Raw genomic sequence first — 17717 nt, 5'->3', positions numbered from 1 at the left:
ATGCATATACAATTCCTTAAAATACAAGTACAAATGGCTTACTAGATAGTCTGTACTCAGTATAGTACACTGGAATTGGTTTTATTTTTCTATAACCACTGTCCTTCTCCCTTATTCATTACCAATAGTTTGAGCAAATCACTTAGCTTTATGCTCATTCTCCTTTAAGAAGAGTCTTAATTTACACAATGTAGGTTTTAAGTCCAGTCAGTTCCAATTTATGATTTCAAGTTCAAATCCAGTTCAAAGCTCCTCTCATCCCTGAATTTATGGCTTGGGGCATAGCGGTGGTGAAGGAGCTGTGAGCTGCTCATTCAGCTCCTGCCACTGTCTCCACCCCGCAGGGTCTGATGCTCCTGGAACTTTGTGGATGGTCTTGGCAGGTGGGGTGGAAGATGTTAAGAAATTGGAGAAAGATGGGCTGTAAAACTCGCCCTGTAATAACCTGGTTAGTTCGGTTGGTTGGTTGGAGTTGTACTTCCCGTACTTTCCTCTGATGGGCTATTTGGATGATAGGCTACGGAAGTGTTGTTGATCATCAAATATTACTTCTCTTCCTCTCAGCCGAGTGAGCTCAGGGAGCAGTTCAGCTTCTCACAACGCAGTGCTTTCCCTTTTCGCAGTACCTCTGTCTGCAGGTCTGCTTTCCTCCTGCTCCCAGCACTGCAGGTGAGCTTTGTCCTTTCTCTCTGAGCACGTATAAGTTTACTGAACCTGTCCCCAGTATTGAAGGATTTCACCAGGATCCGTGCAGGCCCCACCCTTTCTTCATTTGCCCACGGGGACGTTGGTGAGCTCTTTTTACTGGCAGTGTTAGGTCTTTCTTTCAGGGCAATTCTCTCCCCATTATTTGTATATTTTCTCTATATGTTTTCCTTTTTTTCTTCTTTTGTAACAACTCCTATTACTTCTGGCAAGTCTCCTGGATCTTTCTTCAAATAATCTTTTTCTAACAGTTTCTATCTTCTTATCATTTTAGTCATGTGTTCCAGAGATATGGTCTCCAAAGTCTGCTAAGCCACAAATTCAGGTGAACTGTTTAGTTGGACATCATGTAGATATTGTTTTGTTGTATTTCTTCAGAAAGTACTATAACTGCATTGTCTAGGTAGTTCTTCTCTTTTTCTGTTCAGGTTTATTTCTGTCCTCTCCAGCAGCTTTATTTCACTGGTCAGGTTTTCTGACTGCTTTTTTCTGCTTTCTCTCAATGTCCTTTCCTTTTTCTTCCTCCTTTCCCTTCCCATCTTGATGTAGGCCATTTTTTTTGGGGGGGGGGGTAACTGTAGTGCTCCAAAGTGTTAGAAACTGAAATAGTCTCTGCCATATGGACACAAAGTGCAGAACTAAGCAGGCCACCAAAAACATGGTGAGAACCTTAAAAATGTCTTGTTCTCCAGTCTCCCATCACTTTCACAGACTTGAAGACTCACCCATTCTGGTCCTCCTTGGCCTCCCCACCAGGGAGAATAGACATACTCCAGTGGGTCTGTGGCAGCTTTCCACTTGGATGAAGTTTAGATCTGTGCAAGCCAAACTCTTTCCCAAATATCCACTCCACCATGACCATTCTGAGTTTTCCAACACTGGTTTCATGTACTCACTCATCCCACAGGCGATAAAAGGCCAGTCCAGTCAATTCTGCTAGCTAAGCCTCTCAGCGGGTTCAAGGCCTGATGTACACATAAGCTTCTGAGGATGTCAGCATTTATTTCCCCCCAAATATACTGCTACTTTAGAGCTGGTAAAGAAAAAGAAGGGAGCTGCATTTAGGTCACTATCTTCCCAGAATTACTGTCTTCCACAGTTAGTTTAGTTTAATGAAATCATTTTTTACTTAGCATGTGGAAAAAAGCATCCAAAGTAAGTTTATAGACACCATAGCCTTTAAATTTTAACTTTGTGTATCGTGCAACACTTCTAAGATAAGTACTTTATTTTGTGACAAATTATGTATTTAAAATAAAATAATAAAACTTTCCACAGAGAAAAAGCATAGCATTCCATGAACATCTACCTCTGTAAAGATTAGATACACAGTAGTTTCCATATGTTTTGTATAGATGTTACTAATTTGATATGCATGAGTTCTAATGGAGGTGTTTCCCTAATGGCAGAATTATTATGATAACCTATTTGGGAATTCAGAGCATTCATGTAAGTGATAAATTTGTCAGTAACAATTCCTATTTGCCATTAATAGCCAATTCTGAGGGTAAAATTCACTTTAATATGTCTTTCACTAGAAAAGTTAGAATGTTAGTGGTTTATTTCTGCTCTCTTTGTATACCTTCCACCTGTAGATTTTTCTTTAAGGAAGGGACAGTGTGTTGGTTTAGAATCTCTGACCCGCTAGGCAATATGGTGGGTTGCTTATAGGCATTATCTTTTGTTACCCTCACAAGTCTGAGAAGGATGTGCAGTGCTCATCACATAGATGAGGAGACCAAGACTGAGCACCAACTGTAGCTACACAAGCACCCAGCGCAGCAAGGCCCACCTGACGTGACAGCCAGGGCTTTCTCACTTTGGATAATAAAAGCAGAATAGAATGTCTAAGATTTGATCTGGTTAAACATCTGTATTTAATTACAAATCTGTTGGTAAGTGACATAAACTAGATTTAAATAAAACAGGAAATACTACCTTTGCATATTTTCATTTGGTATTTACCACTTTACCATTTGGTATTTACCAAGATCAGTATGATAAATAATTACCAGAAGCTAATAATTTGCTGTTGTAAAAATGCTAATATTACACGGCAATTTTTAAGTCTATCTTCAAATCCTGATGTTTGGCAGAGATTTCTCTTAATAATGATCTCTTTCCCTATTTTGTTTATAGTTTCTCTTAGGGACTGCCAAAATAACGAATATATACCACTGGTTATTCTCAGGAATAAAAACAAAGTGCTGTTTGAAATTACCATTCCGCTGCTTCATGAACGGTCCTCTTACTGAGTAAACGAAGTTATAGATTTAACCAGTGTTCACTATGGGGAGGGCTGTTCTGTTTAATTTAGACCCTATGAGAAATGATTCATTTAGATTAGATCATAAAACCATTTACAAATAAGTAAACAGAGGGGCGTGGGGGAGAGAGAGATTGAGAGTGGGAGACAGAGGCTGGAGGCAGATTCTCGTGGAAATCCTAATCAGGAAAAACAGTGATAAGGCCTCACAAAGAACTGCATCCTGGGTGGTCCCGGGCACCGCAGGGAAACCCAGAAGTACCTCGAACATGAAAACGCCCCGCCTCTCTGTGTGCCTGGCCACTCCTCCATGTCTCATTTACCAACCACGCCCCTCCTCCCCCCACTTCTGCTCCCTCAGGCTTCCTGACCCCTCCCAAGCTTGTTTTTCCTTCAGAGATGGTGCTCCCTCTCTCTCTGCCCCTTGGATCTCCTTTCCGCTGTACTCTCACTGTGCCCCTTATTCTCATTCTGCATGTATCTGTGATTACTGATTCAAAGCGCACAGCTTGGAAAATTAACTTAAATATCAAAGCACTTGTAAATAAAACCTAATATTTTTTCTGCCTCATATTTCACTGATATAGTGTTACCATAAGGTATTTCTTTCTTTACTTTTTTCTCCCTTTCTTCCTTCTTTTCTTAAATTTCAGTGGAGGCCTTTATCTATTTGTTTCCTGTAAACATAGGGGAGAGAAATCCTACCATAGTCTAATAATTCAAACATAGCAAAAATTACAATTATAACTTCATATGTGTTGCTATGTTTGTATGACTTTAACTGAACAGGATAGTTCTTAAATTTTAAAAGAAAATAACACAAATCCTAATTCCTTTAAAATGTATCCCAGTTGAAAATACATAATTTTGATAGACCTTAGTTCATAACACTATGCCATCCATAATAAATATGTATCAAATGAATTATTTGATAAATCTCCCAAATATGTTCTTAGTGTTGCTTAAATTAGCTTGATTTTTAGAAATTATAAATATATGAATGAATAAACACCTGATTATGCTACTATTTAGGGAGATGTTTCTTTTAAATACAGGACAAGGGGAGGCAAGAAAAAAATAAAATGTCTGAACCAGGAATATTCACCTTATTCCAGTGGTTTCATGGCCTCTTAGGTCTCATAAAATCCACATTTCAAAAAGATGAAGTCAGGGTTAGAATGCTTATAAAGTATGCACATATGCAGCTAGGCACAATATTAAGACTTGGAAAACAAAAAGGTAAATATGTGAGGTGATGGATGTAAAACAACTCAGTTGGGGGGAATTCTTTCACAATGTACACATATATCAAAGCATCACATTGTATACTTTGTATATCTTACAATTTTATTTGTCAAATATACCTCAGTAAAGCTGGAAAAAAAAAACTTTATGTTATTTATAGACCATAAAAAAAAAAAAAACACTTGGGCTGTCACATCCTATGAAATCATAAAGACTTTGGATCCTTAAGATTCAGTGTCATTTTCTTCTGCTAGGTAGATCACTGTCCACTTTGAGGTCACTTTAGAAACAGATGAAACCTCCAGATACTCTGCCTAGAAAAAGGCACACTCACCTTAATATTTTACACAAAAGTCCAGGGGATCTACATCATGGATCCAAGATTAAGGGTCTTATGCTAGAAACATCAAATGCTTAGTATGGGAAAAGGAATTATAAAAATGCGTGACTAAAACCCCATTAAAATGTTGAATTTGTTCTATATTAGAAAATTAAATGATTTATATTGAAAAGCACAGGTCATTTTGCCTCAAACTTCCTGAAGGTAATTATAATAGAAATGTAGGTTTTCTTACAGTTATCTTCTTAAATGAATGAATATTTTATCTTATGATGAGGTAATTTTACGACCAAAGTGTAATTTATTACCTTTTAGCATAATTCTCACTTTCAAATTTCATTTTAATCAGGATACAAATGCTATATCAATTTATTACATTTAGAAAGTACTGTATCCAGAGATTTATTTTCCCTCAATATCAATCCTAAGACTTTCAGCAGGAGTAAAATTCTGTATACGCTGCATAAATGTGAAGTTTTACTGACTGTTGCCAACTGACCCTAAACTTCTTATCTAAGTAATAAAATCAGGAAATGTAGTTCACTATAAAAATATACACGAGTGAAGAAACTTGACTGTGGGTTGTCTATTACACTTCAGATTACTTTATTGCAGTCACTCAAACCTCCACATCATTGGAAGTGATTCTCTAAACATTATCCCTCAGAATATTGGGAGTCCCATTGCTCTCTATTCTCCTGGCAAGAAAATGCCTTAACATTCTCTGTAATAGGAAAGTTTTCCCACAGTCCAGAGCATCCATAATTTAAATTGTACCTATTACTTATTTCTGGTTCTTTGGGAATAAAAATAATTGTATAATATTACAACAAAAAAAAATGTTTCCATGTTTTGGTGACTGGAGTGACTGTTTTTAGGATATTATTAGGATATTAGATTTTCCACAACTCACATCCAGCCAGTCTGGAAAACATCCATCCCCCCTTGCTTTGTGGCCTCTACTTACATGTATCAAGGATGGAGTTACAGGGGCAAAAGTAACTGCAGAAAATAATGTTGACCTGAAAACTAAACATCTCTCCAATTCCCACTTGACTTTTATTATCTGAGTGTAAATACTCAGAAATAGGAAAAGAGCAGGAGGCCTGATGTCCTTCTGTGCTCCTCCCAAGCCTGGCTCCAGGCCACACTGCAGCAGCCTGGAATCTGGTCCCTCTTGCCTCCTCTTAAGCCCTTCAAGGCTCCACAGGCATAAGGGCATGATTGGTCTGGGGGCAGATGTTTCAAGGGCCGTGAACCTGAACCTGGCTGCTAGCACATGGTGAACCTTAAGCCCTCACAGAAGGGTATGGAAAAACCCTCTGAGCTCTTATCATTTGATTTCAGCATTTTCCCTATATTTTTTCCATCTCAGCTCTAGGTAGTCAACATCAAACTCCCCTTTACCAAAGAGCAACAAGACTTAACTTACACTCCTCAGCCAAGTGCTGTGATTAACAAATTCTCTGCAGTTATCCATTGATATTCCTGAATTATTTATAATGCAATATAAAGTTAAACACTAAAATATCTAAATATGTCTAGGTATCCAGATGTTTACTCATGTGTAGAACAAAATGTATACATATTTGACTAAAGATTTTTTTATCCTGTTGACAGACTCTATTTTTGCCTAAACACCTGTGTAGGAATCTGCTCAAGTGGTTTTCTTTTGAAGCAGTTTTCTGCCACTGCTATGTAGCTCATTCATCTGTTATTTATGTCAAAATCACTTGAAAGCTAGACCAAGACAATGATTGCTTAATTTATTTTTTTAGATAACACAATGTCTATAAATCACATTAACTATTTGTTCCTCAGAAGTTACTTTTTAAAAATTTCAAAAATCCAATCACAACAAGTAATAATAGGTTGTTAATTTCAAGGAAGAAAAAAATTGTATCTTTTAGAAATAGTCTACTTTCAGAAATTAAAATTTGATCAATATGCTAGTGCAGGTCTAATATGCTGGAGAGAAATGCAAGTTGACAGTGGATGTGCTATTTGCACATTTATATGTCCCCTGTCCCCTGGAAACCCAGCTCCCTGAAGTCAGAAATCAGAGTTAGATTATACTTTACAAGCCCCATGCTGCCTGATACCCTTACATGCACTGTCTGCCTCAGTAATTTTTTTAACATCTTTATTGGAGTATAATTTCTTTACAGTGGTGTGTTAGTTTCTGCTTTATAACAAAGTGAATCAGTTATACATATACATCTGTTCCCATATCTCTTCCCTCTTGTGTCTCCCTCCCTCCTACCCTCCCTATTCCACCCCTCTAGGTGGTCACAAAGCACCGAACTGATCTCCCTGTGCTATGCGGCAGCTTCCCACTAGCTATCTATTTTATGTTTGGTAGTGTAAGTAGCCTCTTGCCATGTGAAAGGTTAAAAATGTTTAACTGAATTTTTATGTTTACAAGAAATTCTTCTACAACACATATGTATATATGATATGTGTGGGTTTCTAAAGAGCAGTGTTATCCCTCTATAACACCAATTTTGATACAGTGAACCCTAAGTAATAGAACTTTTAGGTTCACTCTTGATTTTTTTCTATAAATGGATCCATGTGGTAACGAACTGCAGTACAAGGAGGTTTGGCATTTTGTGTTGTAGTATGTTCAGAGCGAAAGGAGTAAATTTCTGGATCTAGATCATAGTCTGTCTTTAGATAACATTACATTTCATAAAGTCAACTGAAAAAAATAAAATTGGCCAATCCATAGGGCAAAGTATGAGATTCTTAAAAGCTGTCTGGAGGAAACAAAGTTTTGTCAGGCTTAGTTTTTAACATATTGCTAAAAAATTATTCTAACTTATAGATCACAAGTGTGGTTATCAATAAGAAACCTTTCACTTGGATTTATCAGGGCTCATATACAGGCTTTCACATCAAAATGTGGAGGATGAGGGGGTGCCTGTAAGATTCTGCAGGCTGTGTGCCCCAAGCAGACTACATTAGGGAACTCTCTTAATTTAGAAGGGGTTAGAACACCATTTTGCAAAATATTCTGTGAAACATTCATTCTACACCATGGTCTATGGGAAAAGAAAAAGTTAGAAGGGTCCTTTGGTCACTTAAGTTTAGAAAATACTGCCTTCAGTATTTCCTTCTTAGATATTCACACCCATATTACCATTTTAAAGGCTCTGAGGGGTTCCGAAGCTTCACTAACTTTTTAACCCTGTTTGCAATATTTATTTGACCAAGTATCCCTTTGTTTGGGAAATTGTCTCGCTTATTCTCACCACACTTCAGATAACATTATATAAATATCTTTGCTTATGGAAAGTGAGTCCTTACAACAATTGTATTTATCTCATCCTGAAATTTCTGTATTCTCAGGTGTTCTCTTAGATTCATAACATATTACATAACACTAAGTGCCATAATTTAGCATCACCTTAGACCATCTCATCTCATGCTCAGAACATAGTCTTAGGTAAAACAGATTGACATGGGACATTCTCTACTTGTGAACATATTTGACTGCAGCAGTGTCCCCTTCAAGCATATTTACTGCCATACTTTGTTTCACTATTAAGCAGCAAACAACTCAAGTGGTATTTGATAATCAACGAGTCCACTGTTATCTTTGTGAGAAATAAGAACAGATTGATTAACAAATATGTTTACCATTGAGAATCGTTTCTCTTTAATCATACCTGTCTCCAAAACAACAGTTATGCATCTGATTTTCATAAAATTAGCATCTTATTTTATTGTCACAACCTAAGAGTTACCTGGCCTAAATAACTGGCATTATTTTTTGTCATAAAACAGAGATGAAAATCAATAATTTTTAGCATATATCTATAATATTTATCATAAATAACTTATTTTCTGATGATAAAAATAGCCCCCCGTATCGTAAATATATTTAACTTTGGGTAATTTACTAGATCTTCCCAATGTAGTAGTTATACTTTTACAGTAATTGAAAACTAAAATTCACAAGCAAATGTAGATAAACAGACACCTTTGCAAAAGCTTGACACCTCCCACAAAAAATCTGACCTCCTGGGGTCTGCAGCCCATGGATTAGGAACGACTGCAGTGGTGCACATAACTGGGGACAGGCGTGTTAAGTTGTCTGTGTTATAACAGCAGTTTCCTGAGGATAGTCTTGGAGGTGCCCGTAGTTACTGCCTCCTCACAAGCTGATTGAGACTTGAGGTCATGTTTCTTTCTACCAAGACAGGCATCCTAAGGAGACCCCTTATTTCTTTTCACTGCCATTTATCACCCCTACCAATTCTTCTGTAAATCAGTGATAACCCAAACTAGCCCTCTGTCAGTTAGTACGTAGACCAGCTTTTTGAATTTAACTGTAAACTTTCAAAACAGATGGTTATACCTTTGACTGGCAACACAAAAGTCCTGCCCTTCAGATCCTGCCTGATCCTGCCCAATTCCTATCAAAGCTTAGTAGTGAGACATAATGTTTACTGAAGATTGTCTATAAGATATGCAGGCCTTTAGATCATAAATAAAGTCATAAATTACTATTCCTGTAGCGTTTTCCATGGATCAGAGTCCCTTAGGTTCTTGGCAAAGAACACACACACACACACACACACACACACATATGTATATATGTATATACATATACACACATATTTATGTATGATCACAGAGTAATATTTTATAAGAAAGCCCTATAAAATTGCTATTGTGGTTACTGTATTTATTCTATGGCCTCCACATAGTCTATTTTCAACATAGCAGCCATTTTAAACTGTCAGCAGTTCATATGAATCCTGTGCTCAAAGCCCTACAATGGCCCCTGCTTTGAGCCGAGTCAAAGTTAAGAATGTATTATGGCCTTCAAGACCCTCTTGACCTCATGCTCTGTGATTTCCCCATTCCCTCTGCCTCAGCCTCTCTAACCTTTGCTCTTTACCTTTGTTCAGGCTGTTCTTCTTTTTGAAACCCACTCCCCTTATTTTAGCATCATAGACTTCCTCATGTTTTGCAGATCTGTGTTCAGAGGTTACTTTTTCCAATGAATCTTCCCAAAACCCTTCTTGAATCTTCATCTTGCTTCCCCTGCTGGCTCTCCTGATCCCCTTACCCTGCTGTATTGTCTTACCTTTTTATAAAGTACTCATCACCTTCTAAACCACCTTATAATTTGCTTAATTATTGGGTCTATTGTTTATTATCTGTCTTCCTTTACTAGAATGCAAGATCCAGTGATCCCTGTCTGTTTTATTTATTGACCATCACCAGAGACAAGAGAAATGCCTGGCTCATGATATGCACTCAGTAAATAATTGTCAAAGAATCATTGAATGAAAATGTGTTGTAGGGCTGTTGATGCAGCACTAATATAATGTTCACCTGCTTGAGAACCCATAAGAAAAATTCCCCTCAGATTTCTCTTTAACCCTGACAGTGCCCACTTCCAAGTTACGGACTGACTTGAGTCCAGGCTGGGGGATAATGGAAGGTTAAAAAAAGTAGAAAACTCCCCCACCAGTTCAGTGTCATTTCACGTTCTCCCCCAACATGCATGATGCTTTCTGGAGTCCTCAAATAACTGCTTCACACACGGCACAGGTAGAGACAATGTAGAGCCTGCTGATCCCATCTGACCTGAGCCAGAATCTCTCAACGTGTTTTTTCTGCTCTTTACTTCATTGAGATCAAGTCTTTTAACTCAAAATTTGCTCTCAAATATATATAACCCTTATCAAAAATAAACTTCTGTATAAGGAAGAAAATTGGTCATTTTCATAGAGAAAATTTATTTAAATGTTTAGAATAGTTTACCTGTAGCTGAATGTTGCTGTTGTTGTGATTTTATGGAGACATACTACTTCCTGCTGAACTGTTGCAGCTCTGACCTTTTATATTTACTTTATAAAACACATCAGTATAAGCTAGTCATGTTTTTTTTGGTCTGAGGTTCGATGTGTATGTTGCTTCTGAATTATCCCATTTTATTTGACCACGGTAATGCTGTGGAAAACCTCAAACTGCACATAATTGTGATTGTTAACAATCAGTTACTTGATTATAAAAACTCCCTGCTTAAATGCAGTTTTCCCCTATGTTGCTTCACAAATATAAATTAGAAAAGCATCTTAATATACTTATTTGTAATTTTTCCAAAAGCAAGTAGAAGGTGATCAATGCTTATGGTCTTTTTAATAATCTTTAGATAATTATGCTTTAACATTTTGTAATAGTGAACCACAAACAGTTTCCAAAGATTCCACTTTTCCTTTTATAAGGTATTTTTTCACGACATAAAAATTATCATGGTGGCAGATGATTTTTTTTCAGGAAACATTGGCTTATAAAGATCTTAATTATTTTAGCAAATATTTATTTGTTTCTTTTTAAAAAGAAACAGTGGAAGTTTAACCACATTATTTTGACTCTGAATTTTATTTATAATAAACAGTCAATCTACTTTCAAAATTATAAAGACCTTCTCTAAGAATGTTGTCCAATGTTATATGTCCAATATATATATTAAGATGTTCTTCCTCTAAGCTAGCATTTTCAGCATGAAATAATAATTGACAGATTGATAGAATCAGTTGTATTAGTTTGAATGTATACACCATTTGCCCAGTTGTAAATGAACTAAAAGTATAACTTTAAGTTACAGATTTTTTTCTCTTACCCCGATATAGAATTTAGTTGGTGTCTTCTGATTATCTTGGGCTATTGCAATAGTTTTTGGGTGATGCTACCATAAATCCCTTCTGGAATGGGTAGTTCTTGCTAGTTGTTCCAATATCAGTAGAAGGATACAGGTCTGAAGAGACCAGGGCAGAAGGACTGGAAGATATCCAGGGTTTATAGAGTTAAGGGCCACCAATGGTCAGGAAAGATAACCAGACTAAGTGAGAGAGAATAGGAACTCTAGATCCAAGCAGGAAAGTAGGTTTCAGAGTCCAGGAGATCAGCTTAGACAAAAAAAAAAAAAAAAATGCATTAATGGAGGCTATAAAGAGGATGCTTCTGAGCCCTGGGATCATTGCAGAGAGCCGTGAAGCCAAGCCAGGGGCCTTCAGGGTGTAGAAAAACACCTGATAACAGGGTCACAAAATTAAGCATTCATTCTGTTCTCTACATTTATCAAGTCTTGATAGTGACATAGTGTTTTCTGAGACAAGGAATTCTTATGTTTGGTGTTTTTAGACTGGAATGGGAACTAAGTCTTGAATCAACTGAAAAGGCAAAACCTATACCAAGCTGGAATATGTGAGCACAGAGGTGGGGAGTCGAGAAGTTCCTAACCGTGACATTTACACATAGCTTTTTATTATAGAGCTAAGGTTTACTTTTTTATTTTAATTTTCCTACTATTAAAGCTGCCATTGAAAGCAGACTTGATTTCTGTGGTGAATCTTATACTGTACTGCATTTGACCTAACCCATAACTGTCCTTACATTTTTGCTTGCACTTGGCAGAGTCTACTTTCTGTTACAATTTATTCTTAATTCTGTTATATAAGAATAGTAGAAGTATCAAGAAAATAGACTGTATAATCTCATGAAACCCTTATTGACTTTCCGATTGACTTTTCCAGTTTCCCTGCAGAAATTGTTTCTATCGGTATTTTAATTTCATGTGAGCTGAATGACAAGAAGTAAAGAGATTTCAGCAGATAGTTGCCACAAACTACATATCACATTGCAGAACTGGTCTACAGAACTCTGCAGCTTGGCAGTGTGTGGTGGCTCATTTTACTGCCTGTTATTGCCAAAAAAAATCTGTGTTTTTCCATTTCATCTATTGTCTGACTTTATTAAGAGCTACCAAATTTGATGTACTTACGTCTGATATATCCATAAAATTTAAATTCAAGGTTTTGCAAGTCAATATTTCTTATTTGCTTAACTGAAATTTCATGACATTTAAGATTAAATATTTAAAGAAACTACTGATAGCTTTAAATATGGTTTTCAATAGGCAGTCCTTAAATGCAGGTAGTTGAAAGCATTGGCAAGTGATGTGGTTACTAACAGTATGCTGTTATATTTTTAATCCAAATCAATATTTCCATTCTTAAGGAGGCAGTGTGTATTACCTGTTAAGTGTAAAGGCAGAGATGTTGGGTCAGAAGACCGGGAGATGTAAAAACTTGAAATACTTGTGGACAGTAGGAGATACTAGGAAAACCCTAAAACATATGAAGAACCAAATGCTGTTGAGTGGCATTAGGTGAGGTTATTGTGGCACCATTGATGTTGAAGTGCGTCTTTCTACAGCTCTGTCTGTCCCTCCAGCTGCCACAGCAACCTGAGTGCTAAAGGGGAGAGATTTATATTGTCCCAGAGTTGGGTTTGTGTTAGGGGGATTTGAGGTAGAGGGAAGAGCCAAGAAAATCGTTAAGGTCATGGTTTGAGTTACAGATCATGGGGTCAAGGCTCAACAGTGGAGGGAGTAAAGCAGAAGGCAGAAGGGTTACAATAAAGAGAAGAAATTAGAATAGGGTTTTAAATTTTAAGAAAAGAACAATGCTGTAGAAGTAAGAACACCTAAAACAGAATAGGAGCAAACTTGTATACAGGAATGATGGAGCTTAAATGGAGTGCTTAACAAATGAATGGAGTAATACAAGGTCAAGAGTGTAACCATAAGAATGTGTGTTGAAGTGGAACAGAAGTAGACAGCACTGTGGTGAGATTGTCATATGGCTATTTGAAATCTTTTCTATTAGTGAATGTTTTGTTGGAATAGGCCAAACTTTAAAGTCACAAATGAATGAATACATCTACAAGGCTTATGAAAACAGCCTATGAAAAAATGTGACCAAATGGCCTTCTCCTTAAGAGTATGGGCATTTTTTTTTTTTTAAGAAGATGTTGGGGGTAGGAGTTTAGTAATTTATTTATTTATTTTTGTTGTGTTGGGTTTTCGTTTCTGTTCGAGGGCTTTCTCTAGTTGTGGCAAGCGGGGGCCACTCTTCATCATGGTGTGTGTGCCTCTCACTATGGCGGCCTCTCTTGTTGTGGAGCACAGGCTCCAGACTCGCAGGCTCAGTAGTTGTGGCTCACGGGCCTAGTTGTTCCGTGGCATGTGGGATCCTCCCAGACCAGGGCTCGAACCCATGTCCCCTGCATTAGCAGGCAGATTCTCAACCACTGCACCACCAGGGAAGACCATTAAGTGAAATTCTACACTTTCTGTCCAAGCTGAGCTGGCATAACACAATTTTTTAAATTGTAATGATATCTCAAAATTTCAGTGGACCTTTTTGAATTTAGATGGTTCTGTGTCAGCATGTATTAGTTCATGTGTAGAGGAGGGTTAGGGACAATTGCAAAAATACTTGCATCCCAATTTTTATTTTTCTAATTCTTCTCAATATGTATAGCAAGCATTTACTGTATTTTTTTTAAAGAAGATGTTGTGGGTAGGAGTTTATTAATTAATTAATTGATTTATTTTTGCTGTGTTGCGTCTTCATTTCTGTGTGTGGGCTTTCTCTTGTTGTGGCAAGCGGGGGCCACTCTTCATCACAGTGCGCAGGCCTCTCACTATGGCGGCCTCTCTTGTTGTGGAGCACAGGCTCCAGACATTCAGGCTCAGTAGTTGTGGCTCACGAGCCTAGTTGCTCCGCGGCATGTGGGATCCTCCCAGACCAGGGCTCGAACCCATGTCCCCTGCATTAGCAGGCAGATTCTCAACCACTGCACCACCAGAGAAGCCCTACTGTATATTTTTTCTTTTTTTTTTTTTTTTTTTGCGGTACGCAGGCCTCTCACTGCTGTGGCCTCTCCCCTTGTGGAGCCCAGGCTCCGGATGCACAGGCTCAGTGGCCATGGCTCATGGGCCCAGCCGCTCCGCAGCATGTGGGATCTTCCCAGACCGGGGCACGAACCCGTGTCCCCTGCATCAGCAGGCGGACTCTCAACCACTGCACCACCAGGGAAGCCCTGTATTTTTTAAAACCCACAAAATTGTTTGAAAAGTCACACTGGCTTGGTCAAAGTAAGAATATATTGAGTCTGAATGGTATCACTTAAGCTGCAATTTCCTCACCTTTAAAACAGAAATAATGTGTAACAGGAACTAACATAGTGTTGTATGTCAATTATACTTCATAAGGAAACAAACAAACAAAGACTCATACAGAAAGAGACTATATTAGTGTTTACCAGAGACAGGGAGGTGGGGGGAGGGGAAATTGGGTGAAAGCAGTCAAAGGTACAAACTTCCAGTTATGAAATACATACATACTAGGGATATAATGTACAACATGATAATTAACATTGCTCTATGTTATATATGAAAGTTAGGAGAGTAAATCCTAAGACCTCTCATCACAAGAAAAAAAAAATGCTTCTATTTCTTTAATGTTGTACCTATACAAGATGATGGATTTTCACTAAACTTACTGTGATAAACATTTCATGATGCATGTAGTCAAATTATGTTGTACACCTTAGACTTACACAGTGTTGTATGTCAATTATATCTCAATAAAACTGGAAGAATAAAACAGAAATTATAATAACTTTCCTACCTTTCACTGAGCCATTGTGAACCTACAGTTACCTAATATATATGAACATGTTTTGAAAATATGATAAATACAAGATTTCATATTGAATGAAATATATAACACATTTTGGATATTTTATAAGTTATAATACCATATATGAATAGGGTTTTTTTTTTAATTTGAGTCTATGTCATTATTTATTTTATTTTATACTGAGGTAACATTGGTTTACAACATTATATGTTTCATGTAGACATCATAAATCTGCTTCTGTATACACTACAGTGTGCTCACCACCAAAAATTTAGTTTCCATCTTTCACCATACTGTTGATCATTTTACCCATCTTGTCCTCCCCCCTGCCCCTTCCCCTCTAGTAACCACTACTACTCTCTACTCTGTATCTACATGTTTGTTTTCTTTGTTTTCTTTTATTCACTTATTTTGTTTTTTGGTTTGTTTGTTTTTTATAGTCCATGTATGAGTGAAATCATATGGTATTAGTCTTTCTAGTTCAGACATTTTTCACTTACCACAATACCCTCAAGGTCCATCCATCTTGTAGCAAATGGAGGATTTCATCTTTTTATGGCTGAATAATATTCCACTATATATATCACGTCTTCTTGATCTATTCATCTGTTGATAGACACATAGGTTGTTTCCATATCTTGTTTACTGTAAGTAATGCAGCATAGGGGTGCATATATCTTTTTGAATTAGTGTTTAAGTATTCTTCAGATAAATACCCAGAAGTGGAATATCTAGGTCATAGAGTAGTTTTATTCTTAATTTTTTGAGGAATCTCCATACTGATTTCCACAATGGAACAGAAATGGGAACCAAGAAATAAACTTACACATACATGAACAATTAAGTTATGACAGTGGAGCAAAGACCATACAACGGAGAATAGATAATCTCTTCAATAAATGGTGCTGGGAAAACTGAACAACTACATACAAAAAAATATATATAAATAAATAAATAAAAAGGAAAAGGAACTAGAAGAATATCTCACACTATACACAGAAATCAACCCAAAATGGATTAAATATTTGAATATGAGACCTAAAGCCATAAAATTTCTAGAAGGAAACATTTGTAGTATGTTCTTTGACATTGGTCTTAGCAATATTTTTCAAGGTATGTCTCCTCAGCAAAGGAACAAAAACAAAAATGATCAAACAGGATGACATCAAGCTAAAAGCTTTTTCAGAGCAAAGGAAACCATCAAGAAAGTGAAAAGATAACCAAATGAATGAGGAGATATTTGCAAATCATATATCCAATAAAGGGTCAATATCCAAAATATATAAAGAATTCATGCAGGAGGGAGCTTCAAGATGGCGGAAAAGTAAGATGTGGAGATCAACTTCCTCCCCACAAATACATCAGAAATACATCTACATGTGGAACAACCCCTACAGAACACCTACTGGACACTGGAAGAAGACCTCAGACCTCCCAAAAGGCAAGAATCTCCCCATGTACCTGGGTAGGGCAAAAGAGAAAGGAAAAAAGCAGAGACGAAAGAACAGGGATGGGACCTGCACCAGTGGGAGGGAGCTGTGAAGCAGGAAAGGTTTCCACACACTAGGAAGCCCCTTCACGGGCAGAGACTACAGGTGGTGGAGGGGTAAGCTTCGGCACTATGGAGGAGAGCACAGCAACAGGGGTTGGGAGGGCAAAGAGGAGAGATTCCCACACAGAGGATTGGTGTTGACCAGCACTCACCAGCCCGAGAAGCTTGTCTGCTCACCCACCAGGATGGATTGGGGCTGGGAGCTGAGGCTCTGGCTTCAGAGGTCAGATCCCAGGGAAAGGACTGGGGTTGGCTGTGTGAACTCAGCCTGAAGGGGGCTAGTGCACCACAGCTAGCGAGGAGTGTGTCTGGAAAATAGTCTGAAGCTGCTGAAGAGGCAGGAGACTTTTTCTTGCCTCTTTGTTTCCTAGTGCACAAGGAGAGGGAATTAAGAGTGCTGCTTAAACAAGCTCCAGAGATGGGTGTGAGCACGGACCCCAGAGACAGGCATGAAATGCTAAGGCTGCTGCTGCAGCCACCAAGAAGCCAGTGTGCAAGCACAGGTCACTATCCACACCTCCCCTCCTGGGAGCCTGTGCAGCCCGGCACTGCCAGGGTGCCATGATAAGGGAAAACTTCCCAAGGAGAACACATGGCACCTCAGGCTGGTGCAATGTCATGTGGACCTCTGCTGCTGCAGGCTCACCCCGCATTCTGTACCCCTCCCTCCACGCGGCCTGAATGAGCCAGAGCCCCCTAATCAGCTGCTCCTTTAACCCCGTCCTGTCTGAGCGGGAACAGATGCCTTCAGGCAACCTACACCCAGATGCGGGGCCAAATCCAAAGCTGAACACCAGCTTCCTCCAAAGTTGTGCAAACAAAAAAGAGAAAGGGAAGTCTCTCCCAGCAGCCTCAGAAGCAGCAGATTAAATTTCCACAATCAACTTGATATACTCTGCATCTGTGGAATACCTGAATAGACAACAAATCATCCCAAATTGAGGTGGTGGACTTTGGGAGCAACAATATAGTATTATTTCCCATTTTCTCGTTTTCCGTGTGGATGACAGGGTCTTGGTGCTCCAGCCGGGAGTCAGGGCTGTGCCTCTGAGGTGGGAGAGACGAGATCAGGGCATTGTTCCACCAGAGACCTCCCAG

The 17717-nt window shown here is 38.2% G+C and overlaps 1 protein-coding gene across 1 annotated transcript in view; it reads left to right on the top strand.

Annotated features, from left to right (window-relative positions):
* Positions 1-17717, top strand: part of KHDRBS2 (KH RNA binding domain containing, signal transduction associated 2) — a gene marked incomplete at its 3' end in the record, with an annotated part of 662231 nt that overhangs the window by 330117 nt on the left and 314397 nt on the right. The window lies entirely within an intron of this gene.

The sequence above is a fragment of the Mesoplodon bidens genome (assembly GCF_964165515.1).
Source record: "Mesoplodon bidens genome assembly, chromosome: 10".
Lineage (NCBI taxonomy): Eukaryota > Metazoa > Chordata > Mammalia > Artiodactyla > Ziphiidae > Mesoplodon > Mesoplodon bidens.
The sequence above is the reverse complement of the archived record's forward strand: the minus strand, read 5'-3'. Positions and strand labels throughout refer to the sequence as shown.